Here is a 6,251-nt window from a genome sequence, read left to right as displayed (position 1 = left end):
CAAACATTACAAAACGTTCAAATGATAATGCCGAAGATACTTTGATTTAACTTAAAATATAAACAAATGAAATAGATATCTGGTGAGCAACATTTTATGTTTAAATGGAAAAGAATAATTGAATTGTCTTTATATTACACTTTGTAGGGGAGTCATATAAGTAAAAAAAATACACACATACAACATATACACGTGACTTTGACTCTCCTTCTCCCATTGGCACAGCGGCGTGTCTGCGGACTTCTGCTGCTAGAAACCGTGGGCAGACAACAGATAGCCAACTGTGTAGCTTTCTGCTTAACTTCAAACAAACAATTTTTGAGGTAAGGTTTAGTCTTGCCTATTGTAGCTGAAGGTTACGATTACTTGTCACTTAAGAGACGTCTAAGCAAACTCTTGTTAATGAAGGTTTTTTGGGAGTCAGTTCTATAAGAAATTTATTATGTTTGATTTTATTGACTTGAGATTGTCTTTTTATCTTTCACTTCAAAACCTCGCTTTTGGAGCGAGTGCTCACTATATAATATACATAATTTCTACATCCTTGAGTTCTTGTAAAACTAGAATGTCTGTTACAGCTGCAGTTGTTATTCGTTTCGCAAGTTCGACGGAGCGGACTGATATAAATTACAAACTTGTTTATTTTTCTGACGCTAAACCTACTGTATATGCCCTCGCCCACCACGGTTATGGAAATCCAGTTTCTAGTGTTGTAAGGTCTGTAGATATGCCGCTGTGTCACTGAAGGGATACATTTTAAAACTTGGAGCGGTTTAGTTTCCAAAATTGATAACTTTTACTAGTAAAGCGCTTTCAGGATCTTCCACAAACGACTTTCTTGACGACATAAAATAATGTACGACATTTGGATACACGTTCACCCAATGAAAAAATGTCACTGCATACAAACGTCCAAAATATATTAGATATTTAAGAAACACAATAAACAACATTTTTAATCAATAAGTAAATCACATTAATTTTTTTATCTTTATAATTCTCTTTGAAACATTAGAGCGTCAGAAAACAAGTCATGATAGTGTAATCTGAATATTTGTAAAGGGACATTGTGAGATGAGTTATTTCGCTGTAAGAATGTGACTCTTCTAACCTTTTTAAGTATTATGGAGAATATTACTTATATAACATTCCTGTAAGTATACGTAGAGACAAACTGAGAGGATAATCGTATTTCTTAATAGAACAACAACTCAACCAGTAAGGTCATAGAGTGACAAGACTTCACACACACACACAATTTTATCTGCGAAACTAACATTTAACAGAAAGTGTAACAAAACATTCCTGTACAGAGTAAACGTTTGATTGGCATGTGTTGCACTATAAAACTATACAACGTTAAACAACATAATTTTATCTGAATAGCTAACTATTCTTAAGTGTTAACTAGCAATCATACAATGTGACTAACACCAACGTTGTCCAAAGAACAATTCCAATTCAGAGCAGAACGAGCAGTCAATCGTCAATCAAAAAGGAACTGAAAAGAGCAAGCAAAGATAATAATTCATTGTTCTACTAATGCAAGTCAAGAAATATATGAACAGAGCAAAGAAATGTAATCTAGATTTCAACCTGTATTTGCTGTCATAAAAATGCTTTTCTGTGTTTATGGCTCGAGTAGGCATTCAATATTGTCGTAAATTTAAAGTTTAACGGAATGATGTTTGAGATGGTTCGATAGGTTTTCTGGAGAGAACCTTCGGTTCAATAAGAATGCGCTCACTCGAGAGTAAAAACTGCAATTTTAAATCACTCTAAAACCGATTTTTTTTTTTATATTTTCAAATTCCTAACTTACATTAGAGAACACCATGCGAAAGGTTAAATATACTTATGTGATGTACCAATCAGTGAAGAAAAGGAAAAACAAAAAAAAACTTGAAGTTTTGTTTTAACCACAAACGATATATTTCTTCTGTTTAAAAACCAGTGTAAAAAGTTAATAAATTTAAGATTTGCGCAGCTTGAAATAAACATCCTGGTGATTGGTACGGTGTTGTGTTGTTATATTGTAATATGTTTTGAGCTTCTTGTGGCTAAGTAGTAGATTTGAGGGCTTCCAAAGAAAATTTAATGTGTGATCCCTTCTGAAAGCATAACACAGTTTCTGGTGTTCCTTTGTATTTAGAACAAATAAGTAAATTCTGTTTCAACATCGAACTGTTGTTTCGGATTAAGCACAAAGCTACACAATGGGCTATTTGTGCTCTGCCCACCATGGGTATCGAAACCCGGTTTTTAGCGTTGTAAGTCCGCAGACATATCGCGAAGCCACTGGGGGGCCACCATCGAACTAGTTACAACTTAGAACAATATCTGAAAAAAAAAATAGTACAATATTTTCAACCTTAATAGCAACTTAAAAATCCCTGGCTTAGTGTTTAGAAATAGCCATCCATAATTTGGAACTGTGTATTAACCTGTGGGAAAGCTATTCAGAAAGTAGCAAATTAACTGTTTTTTCCTAATTTCGCACAAAGCTACACGAGGGCTATATGCGCTAGCCGTTCCTAATTTAGCAGTGAGTGTTGTGGTGGTTTTCTCCGCAGCCCATGCATAATGGGAGAGATTTTCACGCTGCTGTTATGTGTTACGACTACAGATGGTTGCAGCACTGTGTTACGACTACAGAGGGTGGTTTTGCTTTCTCTACTAAACCTATCTGGCACCACAGTATAATACCCTCAGATATTATATTGAGGATGTTCTGTGATTCAGTATATACTTGGATCATGTTTTACTTGAAGTAATTCGTTCTGTTTTAGTATATTTCATGTTCTTGTTTGTTAGTTCTGTTTGTACCTGTTCAACATCTGTACTCGGGTGTATACCTTGGATTACAAATACTTTTCGTTTACTTCATGGTAAGTGTATTGTGATCTTTCCTGGTTTAAATATGTCCTCCGGCCATTGTTGAAGAAATGATGAGGTCAATGGCCTCTATCCCTCTAGAGAGATACCAACCTTCGCTAACCTTTTAATAGCAGTAAGTTAAACAGTTCGTTTACAGCATTTGATTTTGTAGACAAGATGTGATTCTTTGAGAGTATCTTGTTCTAAATAGGAAATTTTGGTGATCGTGTGTATTGAAGTTTGTTGCTTTGGTTTTGGATCAATATTTGTTTGTTCTTTATTTCGTTGTTTCTTTGCCGATACTGCTACAAAGTCATCCACATTGTTTGCATATTTTTTGTTTTGGTTGTTGTGTTTGTGTATGCAACGTTAGTGCTGACAGGTATGACGTAGATTGTTTTGAATTTCGCGCAAAACTACACGAGAGTTGTCCGCGCTAGCCGTCCCTAATTTAGCAGTGTAAGACTAGAGGAAAGGCAGCTAGTCATCATTACCCACCGCCAACTCTTGGGCTGCTCTTTTACCAACGAATAGTGGGATTGACTGTAACATTATGACGCCCTCACGACTGAAAGGGCGAACATGTTTGGTGCGACGTGGATTCGAACCCGCAACTTTCAGGTTACGAGTCAAGCGCCTTAACAATCTGGTCATACCTGGACAGCTTGTGTCTTGATCACAGCGAGACCTACACATGATATGCAATATATTTGAAGAAAATATACTACTAAACATATATACTACATTTTATATAATAAATAATATATATTCATTAAAACATAAACAGTAGAAACACGGAGAAAAAAGAAACAAGAGGTGAGAATATTAACATTTGAATATTTTAATTTGTTTTTTATTTGTTACTAACAGAAGTCCACAATACAATTGTTGTCAAATCAGTATGTTTATTGCAACAGTTCTTCTTTAGATACAGGAGTTTTAGGTTAATACAAAAGATTTATAATCGCAGACACCGAAACCTGTAAGTCCACTTACGCCTGACATTAGTTAAGCCTTTCTTAAAGACAGCCTATGTTCGATAAATAGATAAATTAACACTATAATTTGTGTAGGTGTTTTACCTTTAGTTGAGTTAGGGTTACATTTTACGGCACTTAACATTATCAACGAATAAATTATAATGTTATTCTGCGATCTAAATTTAGGCATTAAAAAAAAAAAAACTTTTACAAGTTTTTAATATGCTGTACAAAACTTATGTTGACACCCACAGTGGCGGATTTAAGGTTGTGTGGGCCCAGAGATTAATAATTTTTGTGGGCCCTACATTCCATATAATTTTACATAGAATAAATAAAACTGTCAATTGGCCCTCATTAAGACCGTGGGCTCTGGAGCTCTAGCTTCTGACTAAATAAGCCGCTGCACATCCGTCGAAATGAAGTGCGTAGCATGTAAATTTTGAGAATGAAGTGCGCGCATATTTTCAAGATAAACAGAACCAAATATTATTAGAGAGATAGTATACGATGAACATTCGCTGAATTATCCAGTTAATCCTACTAGTGAGATACTACGTTTCCGTTTCGTAGAAGCATGTAAACTATAGACGTGTAACTGGTCAAATATAAAATGTAGATAAAACGATTTTCTTTGTACTAAACTCGTATGAGTTGATTTCTTTTCGTTCCTTTGTCACATTTCATAAAGACTTTCATTGCGGTCCTGATGCTCTGCTCTTGTTGCTTGGTAACGAATATCTAATTGATAATGATGTGGGCTGTTTATTTTTATTGTTTAAGTTATTTTGGTTTCGTTCGTTTTGAATTTCGCTCTAAGCTACACGAGGGCTATTTGCGCTAGCCGTCCGTAATTTAGCAGTGTAAGACTAGAGGGAAGGCAGGCTAGTCATCACCATCCACCGCCTACTCTTGAGCTATTCTTTTCCCAACGAATAGTGGGATTGACCGTCACATTATAACGGCTGAAAGGGCGAGCGTGTTTGGTGTGATGAGGATTTGAACAAGCGACTCTCGGATTACGAGTCAATTGTCTTAACCACCTGACCATGTCAGCCCTGTTTAAGTTACTCAAAGCCTGTTCCAATAATTATGCCATTTTTTATTACACTGTTAACAAACTTGAACTGTACGTTTTTGGTTTTCTTAGACCTAACGGAAGATATTTCATCTTTTCATTGTTACTTCATAATTTAAAGTCTGATATGGTCAACACATGACTCTAGAAATATATCATATATGTTTTCTTCTAGAAATAGACGTTGCTTTATGAGTTACATATTCGGGAAAATTTAACAAGCGTATATCAGAAGGTGGGTGGGTTTTCATATAGCAAAGCCACATCGGGCTATCTGCTGAGTCCACCGAGAGTAATCGAAGTATATCAGAAGGCCATAAAGAAAAGAAATTAAAGAAACAAAGAAACATGTGCGCTCTATAATTTATTATGGGCTGTTTTCTTGGGACATATAAACATTATTATGTTTCTATCGAATACAGTTTAAATCGAATACAAAGAGGGGGAACGTATTAAATGAACTTTGGTTATGTGAATGCATGTTTTGAATCATCTTCGGTCAATTCAATGTGCATTGATTTCAAATTAATTCTATACTGCTCATGCGTAGAGCAAGCTAATGTGTCAGTCAAATAGGATGGTGATTCACGATTTCAGAATTAAAGTAGAAAAATTGAACTGTTTAATTTCTGCTCATAGGAAATTAAATTTGACAATATAGAACATCATTGAAGAAATCAATACGATCTGTAACCGAAAATATAAGAAAAACTAGGATTTGTAATTCTAACTGATGAGTAATATATATATATTTTTCTCTCTTTCTTTTGTGTCACTAACTGCTGCCTAACCACTAAAGAAGCGACCATTAGTTAAGGAACTCTATAGCCGTAGAAAACCTTCGTATTGTTTGAGTTAATATCTTTCTTCTATTTTATTTTTCGTATACGATACAGTGAGAAGATATGCTTTTCTCTGCGTGGAAAAGGGAAAGGCTTGGGTAGAAGAAACGGAAATTACGAGGCGTATCAGGAAATACTCTACTGAACATTCGCCATTGTCTTCCCGAACAATGAGAGGAGGGAAGGGAAAGATTGATTTTATGGACTTATTGTAACAGTTTGGTTCAATATATTGTTTTAAAAATTGTTTACCTTCTTGTTGCTGAAAACCTTTATCACTGTCATCGAATAACCTACGTATTGTTGTCACTTGATGTTAATAAAACGAACGGTGCTTAATTTCTAATCATAAAAACACATCAGAACCCAGTCCTACATATATCGTGAGGTAAGCGGGAATTTCATTGATATACAAAGTGTGAACTATGTTATATGGCTGTTCTCTTTCTTTTCAGTAGAGAGAGTGTCGTTTTT

General features: G+C 35.1%; 1 long non-coding RNA gene across 1 annotated transcript; it reads left to right on the top strand.

Moving 5' to 3' along the window:
• The first annotated feature begins 235 nt into the window (after positions 1-235).
• Positions 236-6,026, top strand: LOC143256576 (uncharacterized). The gene is made up of 2 exons (XR_013031419.1): positions 236-323; positions 5,832-6,026. It is a non-coding gene; the product is annotated as an uncharacterized LOC143256576 (long non-coding RNA).
• Positions 6,027-6,251: the final 225 nt, after the last annotated feature.

The sequence above is a fragment of the Tachypleus tridentatus genome, chromosome 1 (assembly GCF_004210375.1).
Source record: "Tachypleus tridentatus isolate NWPU-2018 chromosome 1, ASM421037v1, whole genome shotgun sequence".
Classification (NCBI taxonomy): Eukaryota; Metazoa; Arthropoda; class Merostomata; order Xiphosura; family Limulidae; genus Tachypleus; species Tachypleus tridentatus.
The sequence above is the reverse complement of the archived record's forward strand: the minus strand, read 5'-3'. Positions and strand labels throughout refer to the sequence as shown.